This window comes from Hordeum vulgare, chromosome 3H (genome assembly GCF_904849725.1).
Source record: "Hordeum vulgare subsp. vulgare chromosome 3H, MorexV3_pseudomolecules_assembly, whole genome shotgun sequence".
Lineage (NCBI taxonomy): Eukaryota > Viridiplantae > Streptophyta > Magnoliopsida > Poales > Poaceae > Hordeum > Hordeum vulgare.
This window is the reverse complement of record NC_058520.1, coordinates 333,778,606-333,800,297: the sequence shown is the minus strand read 5'-3', so window position 1 is coordinate 333,800,297 and position 21,692 is coordinate 333,778,606. Positions and strand designations below refer to the sequence as shown.

Genomic DNA, 21,692 nt, shown 5'->3' with positions numbered 1-21,692 from the left:
TGATTTACCAAAAAGGATATGGGTGTCGTCGGCGCGCTAGTTGGCAAGCGGCGGCTGCGCGAGGCGGGGAAGAGCCAAGCGGACGAGCGGGTGGTGCGAAGGCGAGCGCCATGCGAGCGGAGGCTGCGCGAGGTAGGGCGGGCCGAGCGGGCGAGCGGGAGCGGGCAAGCGGAGGCTGCACGAGGCAGGGGCGAGCCGAGCGGGCGAGCAGGAGCGGGCAACCAGAGACAAGGATGGGGGCAGGGTCGAGCGGCGAGCGGGGGTGACCGGCAGCACCGGCGAGGCACAGGCGAGCGGCACGGGCGCGGGGGCGAGCGGCGGCGCCGACGGGGGCATGGGCGAGCAGTGAACGGGCGAGCGGCGGTACCAGCGGGGGCTGGGGGGAGCAAGCGAGCAGCGGCAACAGCGGAGTCTGGGGCGAGCGGCGCGGGCGCAGGGGCGAGTGGCGGCTGCGCGAGCGGTTCCCTGGGCAGGTTTCGCTCGGGGGTTTTGGTTAGCGAGGGATCAATTTTGTTGCTCAGTTTCTTTAACAACGTACTTAGACCGTTTATCATGTAACTAGTCATCCACTCCGCCATGGCGCCTTCGTCCCTCTCCGTCCTCCCCGCGCCGCCCCTCACCCCGCTTCACCCCCGCCGTCTCCGCCATCCAACCACCGCGCCCGCGCCGACCACTTCCCAACCACTCATGCTCGCCGTCCGTTGCGCCCGCGCGAAGGTGGCGTCGTCGGAGCCGGCAAGGCCCCTGCCACAGCCGAAGCTCGTCCGCTGCCCGGCGCTGGACCGGCAGGCGGCGCGAGCGAGTCGGCTTCGCTTCGCGCACAAGCTCCTCACCCTGCTCCTCTCCAAGCCGTGCGGCTTCCTCCCGCTCCGCGTCCTCCTCCGCTGTCGCCGCTTCCTCGGCCTCCCGCGCCGCCGCCAGCTCGTCCCCTTCGTGCTCTGCTACCCGACCCTCTTCCGCCTCTTCCAGGCCCCCATCTCCCGCCCCTTCTCGCCCTCCCTCTCCACCCTCGCCGTCGCGCTCACCCCCGTCGCCCACGCGCTCGTCGCCGACCTTGCCGCCCTCTGCGGGGATGAGCTCGCGCTCGGCCTCGCGGACAAGGTGCACCGCCTCCTCCTCATGACCCCGCGGCGTAGGCTCCTGGTGTCCAAGCTCGCGCACATCGCCCCTGACCTCGGCCTCGCCATGGACTTCCGCGCCACGCTCTGCCCCCCGCCACCCGGGCATCATCAACTTCGCAAACACCTCCCACGGCCACGCGCTCCACCTGGTCGACTCGCCACCGCCGCACCCTTCACCGCTCCCTCCGCCGTTCCTCCCCGCCGTCCGGCCCGACCGCCTCATCGACCGGCCGCGGAGGTTCCCGCACCTACCGCTCTGCCGCGGGCTCAACCTCCACCGCGCGCACCGGGACTACCTCCTCCGGTTCCACAGCCTGCCCGAGGCCTCCTCGTTCGAGCCGCTGGAGGAGGGCGCGAGCACGGAGACGGCGGAGCGGCGGGCGTGCGTGGTGGTGCGAGAGGTGCTGGCGATGACGGTGGAGAAGCGGACGCTGGTGGACCACCTCACGCACTTCCGCATGAACTTCGGGCTGCCCAACCGGCTGCGCGCGCTGCTGGTGCGCCACCCGGAGCTGTTCTACGTGAGCATCAAGGGCGTGTGGCATTCGGCCTTCCTGGTGAAGGCGTTCGACAACGACGGAAGGCTTCTGGTGGAGGATGGCATGCTGGTTGGGAGGGACCGGCTGGAGGAGCTTGTCCGGGAGGGCAAGAAGATCAGACAGGCTCGAAAGAAGGGTATTTTTCCGGTTGATGGCGGCGACACTGATGAAGATGATGAGGAAGATGATAATGTAGTAGAGGGTACATCAGCGGTGGATGGTGAATTCGGGGACCTGTTTGAACAAGACAGTGTCGCTGGGGAAGACTGGAATGAGGTGGGTGATGGAGGCGGAACCGAGGGGGGAACGAAGAAGAGTATCCTGAATCGGATGCCATGGAGGATTTTTGGGTGAAGAAAGATGCAGAGGAGGGGGTGGTTGACAGTGGCAGCGAGCATGATGTTTGGTGAGGAGTGTCGAGATGCTAGGATTTTTGCACATGGTGTTAACGAGGACCACGGATTGCTCGAGCGCATTGTTCTCAGCAATCTTTAGTAGCCGGATCTGGGGCGGTGGCGTGCGGTGACGGAGGTGAGCATCGCAGGAGTTGGGGTCGGCCCGGCGCCGTGGCAGGGGGTGGTGGTGCGCTTGCGCTGGAGATGGGAGGTAAGGTCATGGGTGGTCTGGTGTTTTTTTCTCCCGCACATACCGATTCAGCTTCACTTATCAATTGAATTGCTGGTTAATTTTAGAAAACATGAAGGACTTTTTTTTAAATCACCGTGGTGGGTTTTCCGACGGAAACGATGGCCTCTTTATTATTAGGTAAAGATTAGACGGTCCAGATTTTAAATTGGATCTTCCCTCTCATGCTTTTAATAGTAGATAGATTAATTTTGGAATATTTGCTAAATGATGAACTATTTTGCAATCACATTGGTGAACTTTAATTTTAACTTGAAACTTGAATTCCCTTTTGAAGTGGAATTTGAAATGAGGTATGAAATCAAAGATGATCAAGAACTGTAAATCAAGATGACTTGGCATAATTAGAGCGAGTTTACTATAGCTAACCACTTGGGATGTTACACTTCACTAGCACCATCTCATATCAAATCCTACGTCACTCCAGGATACTTCTACTGTGAGACTACAATCAGAGACCCTTCGACGAAACTATGTGCGATGTATGAATCACAAACGGTGATGTGAAAAAACCATCAAAAAAATATGCAAACCGTTTGCTATGGAGAAGACATCAAACACGGTTCATATTATAGTTGTGTTTGCAATGTGTGACATACGGTTAATCCATAAGAATAGTTTGCGATGAGGTAGAACAATAGAAACGGGCAGCCACATCAAGGTGTGCACGATATACGACATATAGTTCGGTCCAATGAGCCATTTGCGATGATCGGGTTGAACACAAACAATTCGGTGTACCAAGATGTTTGTGATTGCCGACAAACAGATCGGTAATCAAAATTGTGTGCGACCATTATAGATAGCGCATACGATTTGTTTTTGTGAATTGTGTGCTCGATAGGGCATACAATTCAAAAAACCAACCTGTGGGTGATAATGTAAAATATCTCTATCGAATAGGTATTGCTAACCGTCTGCAATGAGATTGACTGGGGAAAGAGAGATAACAAATTAATATGAGCGAATGGAAACATGGATATATAAAGTTTGCTTAATTTAGTCCTTCTTTTTATTGTTTTTGGATGGCCCCGTGACATCATCTTGGCGAGGACGCTTCATGCTGATGATCGTTTGCTTTCCATCGTTAGTCGTCCTCCTCCACCTCGTTCGACCAACCCTCCACCTCATCGTCGTCGTCCTCTTCTTCGTCCCGTGACGGCTCCTCGTCCGTCTGGTTGTCGTCTGACGACTCGGGAGGTAGCGTCCCTTCCATGATCCGGATAAATCAAGGTCTGGGCTCGACGCCAGACTCATGGAAGATGAGCGGGATGATTCCGATGTTGACCTATCATCGGGCTCCAGACGACAGGCAGAAATGTTGTCCTCGCTCTCACTCGACATGGCTGCAATACTTGTACAAACCGCGAGAAAGAAAGATTGCAGTGTGTGTGCAAGTGTGTAGCACGACCGACTAGGGACGATGAAGATGGTGGACACTTAAGCAGGGTATGCAGAGAAGAGGAATGCCAACAGAAGCGGGGGATTGACGTATTATCTAACCGCTGGTATAATCAACCGCAATTACTTGTACTCAATTGCTCCAAATTCCCACGGTTGCGCAGTTCTCAATGTGATAATTATGCACACGCATTGAAACGTCCAAATATGAAACAAGAATTTTTTATATACTACCCCCTCCGTACCGGCGACCTAGGTGGCGGAAAAGCGAGAGAACTTGATGATTATTTGTTAATTAATACTATTGCATGTTATGCTAAGTAGTCTGAAGTCACTGAATGCCTACAAGCCCCATGACTCCTATTGGCTGATTTTTTTTCAGGACAAAAACAGGGAACGAGTTTTGGGATTATTTGGTTTTCGTAATGTGACTTATGCACCGGTACAAACGGAGTAGGACAGTTATCAAGCAATACATTGAGATCTTCTTGTTGATCAAGCATGTAATAATAATAAAACACCTAATCATTTTTGCAAACAATGCATAGAAGATGGCTAATGCGACAATCACAACTACACATGCTATTTTCTTCTTGTATCTTGCTTTCATCTGTTGCCCGTGATTGATTCTTTCCTGTCTCATTATACTAATTGTATACTCCAGATGAGTCAGTTTCTTCTTCAGCTTCACGTTATCTTCTGCAAGCTTGGTGATAAAACTTCGAGCCCTCCCATGCCATTCTTCATCCAACTAGTTAACAAAGGCACAAGCCTCATATCCCTGCTAATATTAAATAGTATTCAAGATGAGCGGCGAAATTAACTTAACTAAAATGATGAACTTAGCACTAACCTCTAAGGGGCAACTGAGAAAGCTTCTGCCAATGTCGAATCCCTTTGTGCAAACACGTCAAACGGGAGTTTGGCCGTGCACACACCTCATCTTTTGGTACTTCTCAGTGGCGCAAAACTTGGAGTTGAACTCATGTTGCGAGAGTGTGGAGTCATACTTTGAATCTGGCGGTTGATTAGTTTCCAATGGGGGGAGTCATTCAGCATGAATTGAGCAGCGAGCTACTTTGGACATGCTAAAAAAGATCGGGATATATTGGAACCTCACATGGCGATTCAGATCCACAGTAAACCGGCCTTTTGATGACCTTAGGCAAGTGCTCGATGATGACCACCATCGTGGCAACGCTGCCAAGAGCGGCGATACGAGCAGGAGAAGCCGCACCTAAACCATCAGCATCACTCGTCCGCATTTCCCCAATGTCAGTGCCACGCGAGGTAATTTGGAGGCTATCTAGGGATTTGGGGGAAATGGGGAAACTGGGGGGTTATGCTATTGGTCGATAACTACTTCTGAGACTAGATTGTATATGACACACGGTTTATACATGTCGTTTGTGTTAGGTATTACAACTTCACACACGATTTCCACACCAAACCATGTGAGAAGACAACGTAGGTGAGACACGGTTGCCGTGACATAACCGTATGTGATGTACTACCCTATACATATGGGGGTGCAATAATTGAGTTATAGTAATACTGGTAAAAAACGCTCTGCGCACACCCGTAAAAAAAACCCGCGCTGCAGGTAGAGATTGAGGCGGCAGTCCAGGTAGAGACTACCGGGAAAGAGGTCAATCCTCGGTTGATGGCGTGTCATAGGAGGTCAATACTTGGTCAGCGGCGGGAGATAGGAGGAGCTCAACCATCGAGGTTGGCGGCGACATGATTGGAGCACATCCATCGCAGTCGATGGCGTGATAGTGGAGGTCGAACTTCACGCGGTTGCCCCACTAAGCTTTGCTCCTCGACCCTGCTCTATCGGTGTGCCGCCACATCGCGCTTCTCTATCTGTTGGGTGGAGGTCGCCGCACGGCTAATTAATTAAGGCATTCTTTTTGTTGAGTGGCTTAATTAAGGTATTTAATTCGTAAAGGTAGTGTTGTACTACCCTGCGTGTAAATTGACTAGCCATTAATTTTTTTCATCGCATGGCTAGATAACAATATGGAGCACCCTCAGTAATTATGAAAATAAAATTTTGTGCTCTGGGCATGCTGTTGGGCGCACCCGAGGCTAGGTGGCCAGCCTGACTAGTTCGAGCCTCCCCCTGATGCCCATTCGAGTCCCCGACCACCTCTGTGTATCAGGGCAGCCACAGGACCCCTCCTCCCTCGCTCTGTTGACCGGAGCCACGCATGCCCCGCACGCGCCAGATCCACCAGAAGACCATGGCCACGCATGCACGCTGCTCCTCGCTCTCTCTCCCTCTCAGTGGGTCACGCACGTACTAAACCACGTCCGCATACCATGGTTTCGACCCGAGCGCTCACTGCCCCTCCTCCGAGCTGCGGTGGAACCACCGGCACCACCGGCTCAGTGCACCGTCGGGAGCCTATAAATAGGCCTTCCCCCTCGCTCCAGCACCCCCATCCCACCTCTCGAGTGTCTGAATTCCACACCTAGCCACACCATTTGAGCACAGCGAGCTCATGTGCTCGAGATCGACCGAGGCACCGCCGCTTCGGAGCTCCGTCGATCTCGGGCTACGGGCCAGCTCCGACGCTTGTCTCACCTTCTCCGTGATCCTAGCACCCTCAGGGAGCTTCCCCATCACCTCCCCGAGCTAATCCACGCCCGTAGCACCTAGTTCGTCAGCCTCCCGAACCAGCTCTGCCGTAGCCACCTCGTCGCCGATGAACTAGGGCCTTCCAGTCGACCCCTCGACCACCAGCACGTAGGCGACGGTGAGTTGGTCCCATTTCTGCCTTCGGTTGGGCTCGAGGACGTCGGTAGCATCGCCGGCGTGACTCCCCTCCTCTGTGTCACGAGGTGGAAGACGACCCCGACAGGTGGGGCTCACTAGTCGGTGGCTCTTCTCTCTCCCCCTCTCTCCTCTCTGCCGCTGACCACATGGGCCCGCGTGTCAGGTTTGAACCAGGTTGTGCACGCACGTGGGCGGGGTGGCTGGCTAGTTGCCTGCCCAAGCCACGGGCCAAGCCAGGCGTGAGCCCCGGCCTCTTTTTCTTTTTTTGTTAAATCAGTTTTAAATGATTTTTATAAAATTTGTCATCCAATATTTTTTTTTCCATCCTAATTCTTCTAAAAATGAGTAGTATTTAACAAAGCCTTTGCACAATATTTTGAGACAACCTTACTGTTTTATAATAATTAAAAAGGCTATTTGGAATAGTTTTGCTTTTGTTAAAGTGATTTTAAAAATAATCCTTTCACTAAAACCAGAGAGAAATATTTTTAAAACAACAATATGGATTTATCAAAATTAAGCAACATTTTAAAAGTGAGTTTGTGATATATTTTTGAGTGAGCTACTTATTACTTCTTTATTATTACGATGATAGAAACCACGTTTGACGAAGGACATGGACTTGAAGACCCCGAAGACCCCGGATACTTAGCTGATCAAGGCAAGCAACCCTTTGAACATGTTTGAGAAAAATACTATATTGCATGCTAGTAGAGAAATTATTCCCGTTGCATATGATAATAAGTATTTGGTATATCATCGATATGATGTTACCGATGTCTCCTCCGGAGCACTTGCATTTGAATCATGATCCTACCACCTATGAGGGTCACGCTAATATCATATTGACAAGTAGAACTAAGCATAGTAGAAGCATGAACATGATGATGGTAAAATCAAAGGTTTATGAAAACCCCGTCGGGTGCCACTAATGCCCGAGGTTGATGATGAGATAGGTGGCCACTTTTGGTGAAGTGGTGCACCGGGTGTATTTTGGTGTGAGTGGTTCCGGAAATGGGATTAGATTTATGATGTGTCGACCATCCCAACCTTACATGTGCGACCACGTTACCCATTTATAGGACGGGGCTTTGTTGATTACTCTAGTCGGTGCTAGCAAAGAGCCACATTACTAGTGGCGGGAGTGATGTGTGGTCACTCTCGTGACAGGGTCGTGCCAGGTAGGACGACTATGTCGTTTTTACGTGTTCCGGGCACATCGTTGGTCCCAGCATGAATGATACTTTCTAGAGTTGGTTCTCGTAAGACGTACATAATGTGGGCTGGGTACCAATCAAGTGGACATCTTTGTCTAGTATCGTTAGGGGAAAGTCATTGATCGGGTACTTACCTCGGGTATGTTATATACCGCGAGTCATGGATGACACGCAAGTTTCCCTGATCTTGTGGGTACAACGTACAACCTGTGCAGAGTGTAAAACTATTCGAATAGCCGTGTCCACGGTCAAGGACAGTTGGGTGGTGCTGCTTAAACTACGTCCAGTTTTTTCCGCATAAACCAAGTGTGAGCGTGTGTGTGTTCAAGAGTTATCTGAAATAATTGATATGAACAAGTTTGGTGACTTGGCATATCGGGTGAACCTGAAGTGTTCAGCCCTTAACAGATATGTTGATAACTGTGATCTGTTCTTCTAAATACCATCTAGCTTATGTTGCACATCCACCTATGATCATGTTTATTTACAGTTAAGCTCCTATCCACCAAATATTGCATATTACTTGTTACCATACCAACTACATTATCCATATCATGGGCTGTCTGCGAGTACATTGAAAGTACTCACTGGCTTGCCACTAGTTATATTATTGAATAGACATGGAAGGATCGGATTTGGAGAAGAGTACATCATCGAAGACGGCCATACGAATTATGACGCTTCCCAGTCAGAATCCTATTGGTGTAGGCTGATGACATGGGCACCCGCTTAGCCCCAAGATTTCCGCTACTAGTTGTATCTGTGTGTTTTGGCCTTATAGGCCCTACCCATGTGAACTTGACCTTCCAGGTCATGTGATGTAATAATTTGATATGTTGCATGTAAGACTCTTATTATTCAGTATTTGTGTGTTCAGTGAGCATTGATCTCTGGGATCACTAAGCACGTTCATTCGGCGATCTCGACTCGTAAGTCGGGGTCCCCATATGACAACTCTCGGGTTTTTAGCTTCGAAGTTATTAATTTTTATAGCACCGGAGTGAATAAACCTCCTTGAAAACATAAGGTCCATCCCATTTGGAGCGGAGTATCCCTGCAAAAAAGCTAAAACGAGAATTGCACAAAAGCACTAAGTCTCCTACATTGAAGTGTCGTTTTTGAATTCTCTTGTAATGCTATCTTTTAACCGTTCCTTTAAATAACTTAGAATTTTTACAAGCTTGTGTTCTCCATTCATCGAGTGAGCTAATATCAAATAACCTCTTTTCACCAGCAAGTTTAAAATCATAATTAAGTTCTTTAGATTCCCAACGAGCTTTATGTTCGAACTCAAGAGGTAAATCGCAAGCCTTTCCATAGACTATTTTATATGGGGACATCCCCATGATATTCTTATATGCAGTTCTATAAGCTCACAATGTATCATCAAGTTTCATAGGCCAATTCTTTCTGGACCTATTGATAGTGTTCTGCAAGATTAATTTTATTTTGCGATTTCTCACTTCAACTTGACCACTAGATTGAAGATAATAAGGTGATGTGATTCTATGGTTAGCATCATATTTAGCTAAAAGTTTACGGAAAGCACCATGAATAAAATCTGAACCACCATTAGTCATTAAATAACTAGGGTCTCCAAACCTCGGAAAGATAATGTCTTTAAGCATTTTAATATTAGTGTTATGATCAGCACTACTAGTTGGAATAGCTTTTACCCACTTACTAACGTAATCAACAACAACTAAAATATGAGTATATCCATTATAGGAAGGGAAAGGTCCCATAAAGTCAAAACCCCACACATCGAATGGTTTAATAGCAAGTGAACAGTTCATAGGCATTTCCAGACATTTACTAGTATTACCAACTCCTTGGCACTCATTAGAAGAAAGGACATACTTACGACCATCTTTAAAAAGAGTAGGTCAATAGAAATCGGATTGTAATAGCTTGTGTGCAGTTCTGTCCCGGCATGGTGTCCTCCGTAGGCCTCGAAATGACACTTACTAAGAATTTTTTCCTGCTCATGCTCAAGTATACAATGTCTAATAACACCATCTACTTCATTATAAAGATGTGGATCATCCCAAAAGTAATGTCGTAAATCATAGAAGTTTTTTTATCTTTTGTTGATAGGTGAAGCTAGGCGGAATATATTTAGCAACAATGTAATTAGCATAATCTGCATACAAAGGAGTAATATGTGAAGTATTAATCACAACAAGTTTCTCATCAGGAAAATTATCATCCATAGGCATTGGCTCATCAAGAACATTTTCCATCCTAGACAAGTTATCTGCTACACGGTTGTTAGATCCCTTCCTATCAATGATACGCGGATCAAATTCTTTGAGAAATAAAACCCATCTAATGAGTCTAGGTTTAGCATCTTTATTTTCAATAAGGTATTCAATAGTAGCATGATCAGTGTTAATAGTTACTTTAGAATCAACAATACAAGGTCTAAACTTATCACATGCAAAAACAACTGCTAAAAATTCTTTTTAAGTGGTAGCATAATTTCTTTGTAAAGTGTCTAGGGTCTTACTAGCATAATGAATATCATTTAATTTATTGTCTACCCTCTTCCCTAGAACAACATGAAAAGCATAATCGGTAGCATCACACATAATTTCAAACGGTAGGTTCCAATAAGGTGGTTGGACAATAGGTGCAGAAATTAAGGCTTTCTTAAGTATTTCAAAGGCTTCTACACAATCATCATCAAAACAAAAGGAACATCTTTTTAGAGAAGATGAGTTAATAGCCTCGAAATATTGAAGAAATATTTAATGAAACGCCTATAAAAACCAGAATGACCAAGGAAACTTCTTATACCTGTGATATCTTTTGGGCAAGGCATTTTCTCTATTGCATCAACTTTGGCCTTATCCACCTCAATACCTCGTTCAGAAACTTTATGCCCAAGCAATATACCTTCATTCGCCATAAAGTGGAACTTCTCCCAATTCAATACGAGATTATTTTCTTCACCTATCTGCAAAAGTCGATCAAAGTTTATCAAGCAATCATCAAAGGAAGTCCCAAAAAGGAAAAATCATCCATGAAAACCTCAACAATCTTTTCACAAAAATCACAGAATATAGTAGTTATACATCTTTGAAAGCTAGCAGGTGCATTGCGTAGACCAATAGGCATACGCCTATAAGCATAAGTTCCAAAAGGGCAAGTAAAGGTAGTTTTCTCTTGTTTCTCTTTTGACACAGGTATCTGAGAGAATCCAGAATATCCATCAAGAAAGCAAAAGTGTGTGTGCTTAGATAATCTTTCTAATTTTTTATCAATAAAAGGCAAGTGGTGATGATATTTTCTAGTAGCCTTATTCAATTTCCTGACATCAGTTACCATCATATAACTAGTTAGTATCCTTTGTCGAATAAGTTCATTTTTATCATTAGGAACAACAGTTATACCACCTTTCTTAGGAACACAATGAACAGGACTTACCCATCTACTATCAGCAATAGGATAAATTATACCTACTTCCAGAAGTTTAGTATTTTGGTTCTTACGACCTCTTTCATTTTAGGATTGAGACGACATTTATGATCAACAACTGGGTTAGCATCAGGTTCCATATGAATCTTGTGATGATAGATAGTGGGGCTTATGCCCTTAAGATCATCAAGAGTATATCCAATAGAAGCCTTGTGTTTCTTCAAGGTTTTGAGTAATCTATTTTCTTATTTTCCGAAAGGTTAGTTCTAATAATAACATAATATATCTTCTTGTCATCAACATAAGTATATTTCAAAGTATGAGGTAAAGCCTTAAGCTCAAATATGGGATCTCCCTTGGGTGGAGGAGGATCACCTAAAATTTTAACTGGTAAGTTGTGCTTAAGGATAGGTTGTTGATCAAGGAGTAACCTATCTTTTTCGTTCCTTTCATACAAATGCATATCATTCTAATGATCTAGCAAATATTGAAGCAAGACCAATTATTTCATCCTTAATTAAACACATGAGAAACATCACCAAAGCTCACGTTGACCTTCTCAGGAGCACAACTAATTTCAGCATTAACTGTATTTAAGAAAAGTCTACCAAATATGATGGGACAAACGTTCTCTTGTTCCGAACCAAGTACTAGGAAATCAGTGGGGTACTTGTCTTTTCCACAGAAGACTTCCACATCTCTAACAATCCCAAGTGGTGAAATAGTATCACGGTTTGCACGCTTAATACTGACATCAATATCTTCAATTTTAGATGGTGCTATATCATGCATAATTTCTTGATATAATGGAAAAGGTATAGCACTAATACTAGAACCAGTACCACACATGCCATGATAGCAATGATTTCCAATTTTAACCAAGATAAAAGGTGTGCCTACCACTTGTTTATTTTTATCTTGTTCATCTCGTTTGTTTCTAACAGGTTTTGCAATTCTAGCAGCTTCAGCAAAGAGATAAATAACCTGCCCATCAATATTATCAACTAGGAGATCTTTAAGTATAGCAACATTAGGATTAACATTTATTTGTTCAAAAGGTGTAGTTGTTCTAACATAACTGCTTTTAACCACTATTATAGTCTTAACATGTTCTCTAATCTTAAGAGGAAAAGGAGCTTTCTCAATGTAAGCAGTAGGAACAATTGGATCAACATGGTTAACAATTATTTATTCATTATTAATTCTAATAGGTTCCTCGGTAATTTTTCAATTGGAGGATGATATTTAAGCCACTTTTTTTTGGGAAGGTCAACATAGGTAGCAAAAGATTCAAAAAAAGTAGCTACTATCTTAGAGTTAAGTCCATATTTATTGCTAAACTCATGAAAGGGAGAAGTTTCCATGAAAGATTTAACACAATCAGAATCAAGTTTTATATCTAACACTTTACCTTCATCAAGTTCCCAATCTCCAGAGTTGTGTTTAATCCTTTTCCAAAGATTCCATCTAAATTCAATAGTCTTCTTCATATAAAAACAATCAGCGCAAGGATCAAGTTCCCAATCTCAAGAGTTGCTTTTAATCCTTTCCAAAAGATTCAATCTAAATTCAATAGTCTTCCTCATATAAAAACCATCAGCGCAAGGATCAAGTAACGTTCGATCATCATGAGAAAGCCGAGCATAAACTTTTTGTATAATCAATTCTCTCGAAAGCTCATGGTTGGGAAGGTGTGCATCATAGATTTATTCCTCCACCAAGCTTGAGCGATACTTTGTCCTTCGCGAGGCGAGCAATTATAAATAAAATTCCGATCATGATGGATTAGATCCATAGGATAAAACTTTTGATGAAATTCCAGCTTCAGGCGATTCCAGTCCCATGATCCAATATCATCCAATAGCATGTACCACATTAATGCTTTTCCCTCCAAGGATAAAGGGAAAATTTTCTTCTTCACATTGTCTTTGGATAGACCTGAAAGCTTAAACAATCCACAAATTTCGTCAACAAATATCAAGTGGTAATCAGGATGAGTCGTACCATCATATGAATTAAATAACAGTTTTTCAAGCATAACCGAAGGAATCTCATAATAAATATTTTCAGTAGGTTTAGTAGGTTGAGGAACAATTTCCTCATATTTAGTTGGAGGTGAAAATGCCTCGAACAAACCATTGACAGGGTGGTCGTTCATAGTGCCAAGCATCAGTAAATTTCAGCACATGTAGCAAATGTTTCCTTACCAATCCCCACTTAACAGAGGCGCTTCACTCCCTGAAAACGGTGCCGTAAAAGAGTCTTGATAACCCACAAGTATAGGGGATGAATCGTAGACCTTCCTATAAGTAATAGTGTCAAAACCAGCGAGGAGCAGAAGGAAATGATAAGCAGTTTGTCGTCAGGTATTCTGTGCAAGTGCTATAAGTAACAGTGATAGATTGTTTTGTAGCAAGATAATTCGTGACAAGTGACAAGTAACAATAGTAGAAAATGTGATCAACATAGCCATATACTTTCTATAGAGAAGGACAAGCCTAAAAGTACTCTTATATAAAGCAAGTGCTCCCGAGGACACATGGGAATTTCTTTCTAGTCATGTTCATCATATTGAGTTGATCACATTTTCTACTTTGATGATTTGGACCGGTGCTATGGTGTTTTTCTTACTTGAACTAACAACCTACTTATGATTACCGCCTCTTGCAAGCATCCGCAACTATGAAAGAAGAATTAAGATACATCTAACCATAGCATGAAACATGTGGATCCAAATCAGCCCCTTATGAAGCAATGCATAAATGGGGGTTTAAGCTTCTGTCACTCTCGCAACCCATCATCTACTTGTAACTCCTCAATGACTTCCCTTAGGCCCAAAACATGGTGAAGTGTCATGTAGTCGATGTTCACATGACACCACTAAGAGAAGTAACAACATCCATATCATCAAAATATCGAATGACTACCAACTTTATATGATTTCTTATATCAAGACTTCTCCCATGTCCTCAGGAACAATAGTTACTACTCACACATCATCAACAAGTTCAAGATAATTGGTGTAATAATAATATTTAAGGATGTGAATATAATAACTTCCATCGAGTAATCCAATAAGCATCGACCACAAGATGTAATCAACACAACTAGTAACCCACATGTACAAATCTGAGGTTTTGATATAGAGATTGAATACAAGATATGAACTAGGTTGGAGATGAGATTTTTCTAGTGAAGATGTTGATGAAAATTGGTCCTCCCACGAAGGAGGAAGCATTGGTGATGACGATGGCGTCTATTTCCCCCTCCTGAAGGGAAGCTTCCCCGGCAGAATCTCTCTGCCGGAGAGCAAAAGGGCATTTGCCCAGGTTTCCACCTCGAGACGGCAGCGCTCCATCCCACAAGATGACTTAAGATTAGAGGGCTAGCAGGGGCCCCACAAGCCATCAGGGCATGGCCTCGGGGCGTGCCTTGTTTGCTTGTGCCCAGCTGGTGGCCCCTCTCCGGTATATTTTTGTCCCAGAAATTCTCAAATATTCCGAAAACAATCTTCGTAAAGATTCCTTTCATTTGGAGCAAGTTGATTTTTCTGCCTTTCTCTCGGTTTCCCAGTCTAGAATTCCAGTTTCCAGATATTTCCCTCTCAATGATGTACCTTGCAAATTTAGAGAGAAAGAGCATAAGAATTGTATAATAATAAGGGATAATGGACAGGATTAACACAAATATCAATAGTAATTCGTGATGCAAGATGAGTGTATCATAGCCATGAGGATTTTGAGAGTTCGAATTATGTCTTGTTGTGCTTAGTGTGAGTTGTCCCAAAGGATCTTATCCTTATGATATCCATACCATTAGTGGCATTTATGTCATATCATGTCAGGTTGCACCCTGGCTATAAATAGCCAGCCCCACACAAACACACAACCACTTGCTGGTTGGCTGCTTCGAGAGAGAGAGAAATTAAAAAGTGTCAATTGAGAGAAACCCATCCTTCTAGGACTTTGAGAGAAAATCATTAGTGAGGAAAAATCCAAAAACCCAACACCTAAAACCCAAAGTGATAGAGCATCACTTAAGAGGTTGTTCATGTGTGGAAAACCCAACATCTAAAACCCGTCACCTAAACCCCAACACCTTTGAAGATTGTGCATCCTCTAGATGGTTAAACGTCATGGTCAACTGCATCCAAGAGGAAATTGTGGATTGTCGGGTGACCAAGTTTGCGAAGGTTTGGAAGTCTACCTCGAAGACTTACCACGAGTGATTGGGCAAGGTCTGTGTCACCTTAGATCAAGGAGAATACGGTAAGAAATGTGTGTCCTTTGGTTTAAAAACCAAGCCTCTCCAAACCAGACGTACAAGTGCCGCAACGGTTGGAACTATGTTACCAAATCATTGTCTTCACCGAGAAACTAGTTCTATTTCCCAAACCCTTTGATTCCCTTGAGTACTTGTTGATGAAATTGATCATTACTATTTGTAGACTTTGACTGAAGACTTTCTCAATTTCCTCAAGCCAAATTCTTCATTCACCTTGTCTATCGTGTCCTTATCCTGTTTACACGCTACTTGTACTTTATATATATATTATTTCATCATGATGACTATGCTACTATCATGTCATGCATGCACTTGAGTACTTGATCCACTTCTAGTATTTCGTCACTTAGCAAATTCCTCAAGAAGTATTTCCTCAGTGACGAATTTGTCAAAATCACCTATTCACCCCCTCTAGTCGATATAACGCCGTGACAGTACCTTTGGTGTCCCTTGATGGAAATATACTAGGATCAAATAGAGTGACTACAACCGTTGTCTTCAACTTCCTGAACATGCGAGAGAAAATTGGAGAAGGCCCATGTTTCCAGATGTATTCTTAACTTCGGCCTGGAGGCTTTGGAAGGAACGCAATAACAATCACTTTAGAATTGTCACCCTTACGTTTGAGTCTTGCAGGTGTAGGTTTGTCAAGGATTTTTCACATACTTCGCATAGGATATCTGATAAGAAGAGACAGTTTATTACTTCCTTCCCGACTTCTCTCCCCCAGCACCACCCACTAGAGCGCTTGGGCATTCTTCTCTGTTTTTTTGTTACTGACCACTACATTGGCAGTGATGACATTTTGTTTTTAACACCCATGTAACTTGTACTCTCATCTGATTTGTTAATACACATGTGGTAGGAAGCTCCCCTACTGTTTACACCTTAAAAAAATACAACCCCCAAATTTTCTCCCGCATCCACCTGCAAGCAAGGAAGGAACAATGCACGAACACAGATGAGGGAGGATGACATCCAACGCTAGCATGTATATGTCCTCTAGTAAATTCAAATTCAAATGTACTCCGATCTGATTCACACGATGAGCCATGCGCCGGATCGCATTCCCGATCACCAAAAAAGAGGCAAATATGCTTAGTTTTTACAGGCCTGATTCCAAAATAACATTAGTCCAACAGTCTGTGCATTTCTGCCCTGCCGGATTGGCAATCCCAGCGAGCTGCTCTTCGATCAAGGACGTGTCGTCGCACCCATGTAGGCAACCTCCTCATTCGCCTTCGCCTCCGCCTTCGTGTATGCCTCCGCCACATCCTCATAGTCATAGTCCACCGCCGCCAACTCATCTTTATGCCACTACAACATCTATTTCTGATAGGATTACATGATGACTCTTTTTTGGCATCTAAAGAGTCGGCATTAACTTTCAACATCTTGGCGTCCTCCGCATAGGTAACGATCTTTACCTTTGTTCCTTGAGCGTGTCCTTCCTCTCTTTAATCATGGTCCTCCTCTCTTCGAGTGTGAGCTTCTTGTCCATCGCGTCCATAAACTGCTTGAACCCCACCACCTTCCTCTCCTCCTTGATCTCTGAGTGCCTCACGCATGGTGCCTCCTTCTTCTTGAAGATGTCCTCGAACTTCTTGTCATCTTGGCCGCCACGCCTCATTGTAATAGCATATTTCTACATGTGTGGTTTTGGTAATTGTTGACAATTCCTATGGATAATGGTTGCTTTTAGTTTTACTTCAAGGATCTGTCCATAGGCATTTCTTCATGTCCATTTATTGGTTTCAAGGAGTTTATGTGATAACCAAGGTGGTATTGAAGGATTTATCCAAAGATTGGTCATGTGAGTGTTGAGCTTATTGCAAGCATGTCTTGAAGAAAAACATTTTGTGAACATTCATGTTTACCTTCCAGACATCATATTTATGAAGAGAATATAAGAGTGAAGGTTGATCAATGCAAAGTATAAAGAGTGATTCAAGTTGATCAACACACAAAGCATAGAAGATGTGCCAAGTGGGATCAAGTAATCTCATGGTATGATAAGTATTGTCCATTACACTTTGTGTACTAACCCATGATCTTTGTGAGTGTTCTTTGTGGGGTTAGTTATATTTCCATTGGCTTGCATCAAGAGGAAGATATCGAACAACCCATGCAGGATGACATCTAGTGGTGATCGTCATCAAGGTTGTGGTGTGCAAGTTCAAGTGAAGCACCACGAAGAGATCACATGCTTAAAGCTTACAGTCCATTGTGATGATAATGGCCATGTGAATATGAAGACAGGATCACCCATAGTGGAGTATGGGGATAAATCTACTAGTCTTCATCGTGTCGGCGCAATCAAGAAAGGTGGTCCATCTTGAGGAGGACAATATTGTCATCGTCATCGTCTAACTCATGTGGACTATGTGTTAGGCAAAGTTTTGACCTTCATAGGTGTTTATATTTTACCGGTCTCATGGTGGTAGTTGGGAAACTGGTTATAGGATCGATAGTCGTACTATCAAGGGGGGGCTCTCAAGTGAGTAGCTTGATCGTATCTTTCGTTGAGAGCTCAAACAATTGAATTCTTGGAATCATCATATTTCTTGGTTCATGTTTGGTGTTTATCTTTGTGAATTTTAGAGATTATGGGCATCATCATGACAAGCTCGAGTTCATAAAAAACAGAGTTCATATGCATCTTCTATGATGTTTTTGATGTTGAAGTTTTTGCCGGTTTTTCATTCATAGAGGTTTCACATATCTATGTCATTGGCATTTTTGTACTATCCCTGTTGGATATCTCTTTTCGTGTGCTATCCAACAAGCTTGAGTTTGCTCAATTAAGAGCTCGTACGCAAAAGTTATGGCTGTTCAGGTTTTATTGTTTCCATTTCTTTCTTGGGCATGTGTCCTGGAAGTCCTAGGAGGTAGTAACACGATGGCAAGCAGTAGTGTCGCCTACGCCTATTAGAGGTAGTGCATCTCTTGGTAAGCGGTAGTACCACCTACGGGCGGTAGTACCACTAACTAGTGGCATGTGTTGTACTCCTGATTTTGTGGTTTCATCTTTTCGTGTAGGGTTGCACTGCAGTATAACGGTAGTGTGAGCGATAGTACCTCTTACTACGTACAAGTGGTAGTACTGCTAGGGTGAGAGGTAGTACCGCTTCAGCAGCACTACCTCCCCATGGCTCCTTGTCATTGCCCTGCTCTATATGAACTATCGTCGGAGCAGTAGTACCACTCTCCAGAGCGGTAGTAGCGCTTTTGTGTGGATTTTGGGCATAAGGTTGGATTTGGGGAGGCCTATAAAAGGGGGTCTTCTTCCCCAATGGATCTTACCCTTTGAGCTCGTGGTTGCCCCCATTTTTGACCTTCTTAAGTCTTGCTATCTCTCAATCCCTCTAATTATTCTTGATAGTTCTTGAGGGAAAAGAGAGAGGAGATCTAGATCTACATTTCCACCAATCACTTTCTCCTCAATGTGAGGGGAACCCCTTGGATCTAGATCTAGGAGTTCTTTGTGAGTGACGGTCCTTGGATCTAGATCTAGGAGCTCCTTGTTCTTCCTCTCATATTCCTCCATAGCTTTTGTTGTTGTGGTCAGATTTGTGAGCGAGGGTCCTGATCACTTTGTGTGCTCTTCCCATTGTATTAGTTGCATCGGTTTGGGTTCTCCACGGTGATACTTGGAAGTGAAAAGTTGAGTAGCTTATTACTCTTGGTTGCTTGGTGATACGTCTCCGTTGTATCTACTTTTCCGAACTCTTTTTCCCTTGTTTTGGACTCTAATTTGCATGACTTGAATGGAACTAACCCGGACTAACGCTGTTTTCAGCAGAATTGCCATGGTGTTGTTTTTGCGCAGAAATAAAAGTTCTCGGAATGACCTGAAAATTTACGATGAATTTTTCTGGAATTAATGAAAAATACTGGCGCAAGAATCAGCGGAGGGAGTGGAGCCGTGAGCCCACAAGCCCACCAGGCGTGCCCCCCCCCCTGGCCGTGCCTGGCAGGCTTGTGGGGCCCACGTTGCTCCACCGCCTCCAAATCCAGCTCTATATAGTCCGTTTTCATCCAGAAAAAAATCAAGGAGAAGAGTTCGTCGCGCTTTACAATACGGAGGCGCCACCACCTCCTGTTCTTCATCTGGAGGGCAGATCTGGAGTCTGTTCTGGGCTCCAGAGAGGGGAGATCGTCGCCATCGTCACCATCAACCTTCCTTCATCGCCAATTCCATGATGCTCTTCACCGTTCGTGAGTAATCTCATCGTAGGCTTGCTGGACGGTGATGGGTTGGATGAGAACTATCATGTAATCGAGTTAGTTTTGACGGGGATTGATCCCTAGTATCCACTATGTTCTGAGATTGATGTTGCTACTACTTTGCGATGCTTAATGCTTGTCACTAGGGCCCGAGTGCCATGATTTCAGATCTGAACCTATTATGTTGTCGCCAATATATGTGTGTTTTAGATCCTATCTTGCAAGTTGTAGTCATCTACTATGTGTTATGACCCGGCAACCCCGGAGTGACAATAGCCGGAACCACTCCCGGAGATGACCATAGTATGAGGAGTTCGTGTATTCACCAAGTGTTAATGCGTTGGTCTGGTTATTTATTAAAAGGAGAACCTTAATATCCCGTAGTTTCCATTAGGACCCCGCTACCACGGGAGGGATGGACAATATATGGCATGCAAGTTCTTTTCCCTAAGCACGTATGACTACATACGGAATACATGCCTACATTAGATTGACGAACTGGAGCTAGTTACTTATCTCTCCGTGTTATAGCTATTACATGATGAATCACATGCGGCATAATCATCCATCGCAGATCCAATGCCTACGAGTCTTTTCCTACTGGTCCTTGCTACGTTACATTGCCGCTACTGCTCTCACTGCAGCTGTTGTTACTTTGCTGCTACTGGTTACTGTTGCTACTGCTGCTATCACCCTACTTTGCTACTGATACTTTGCTGCAGATAGTAAATCTTCCAGGTGTGGTTGAATTGACAACTCACCTGATAATACTTGAGAATATTCTTTTGCTTCCCCTTGAGTCGAATCAATAAATTTGGGTTGAATACTCTACCCTCGAAAACTATTGCGACCCCCTATATTTGTGGGTTATCAAGACCTTTTTCTGGCGCCGTTGTCGGGGAAGCCAAGTCAAGCATATTCTCCCATCAATGTTCCTTTTTGTGGCGCCGTTGCCGGGGAAGGACAACTATATTCTCTGAGTCACTTGGGATTTACATCTGCTGGTCACTATGAGGAATCTGAAGGATCAAAGAACTAAAGTCTTGCCCTCAACTACGAGGACACGTAAGGAAGTGCCATATAGCTCTGCACTTGATTCACCTTCAGTTATGAGTAAGTTTGTGACATCACCTCCTGCTAGAAATCTTGATATGTCGCCCGTGCTTGATGATGCTACTTCTGCTGCCCATGATGCTTATGATGATGCTATGCTTGATGCTGCTTTGCCACTTGGTGCATTCCTTGATGCACAAATTGCTAGAATTGTTGTTAGATGTGATGATACTTCTGAAACTGCTGATACTATTGAAGTAGAACGTGCTATTTTTCCTGCTAGAACTAGCTCTCCTAGAAATGAATTGCCTGATATGCCTGAGCGTTATGTTTTGGAGGGAGAGATAGCTGAGGATTTTCTTGTGTGTAAGGATAGCTATGATGTTGAGAACTTACTGCGCAAGTGGAAAGAAAAATCTTTGAACGCTAGGATGAAATACGACCCGAAGTTTGCTACTTCGCCTATCTTTGTGACCGATAAGGATTATGAATTCTCTGTTGACCCTGAGTTAATCACTCTGGTCGAATCTGATCCTTTTCACGGTTATGAGTCTGAAACGGTTGTAGCCCATCTTACCAAACTACACGATATAGCCACCCTATTCACTAGTGAGGAAAAGATCCGCCACTACTATATCCTCAAGCTGTTTCCTTTCTCGCTAAAGGATGATGCTAAGACCTAGTTCACTTCTCTTGCTCCTGGTTGTGTGCATAGCCCCTAGGATATGGTATACTACTTCTCTGAAAAATATTTCCCAGCCCATAAGAAGCAAGCTGCCTTGCAGGAAATATACAACTTTGCTCAAGCTGAAGAAGAGAGTCTCCCACAAGCTTGGGGGAAGGCTTATCCAGCTACTGAATGCTTTGCCTGATCACCCTCTTGAGAACAATGAAATACTTGATATCTTCTATAATGGACTTACTAATGCTTCCAAAGACCACCTAGATAGTTGTGTCATTTATGTTTTTAGGAAACGAACCGTAGAACAAGCTGAGATTCTAC

At 44.4% G+C, this 21,692-nt stretch overlaps 1 pseudogene; it reads left to right on the top strand.

Moving 5' to 3' along the window:
• The first annotated feature begins 334 nt into the window (after positions 1–334).
• On the top strand, positions 335–2,070 carry LOC123441738 (annotated as a pseudogene).
• Positions 2,071–21,692: the final 19,622 nt, after the last annotated feature.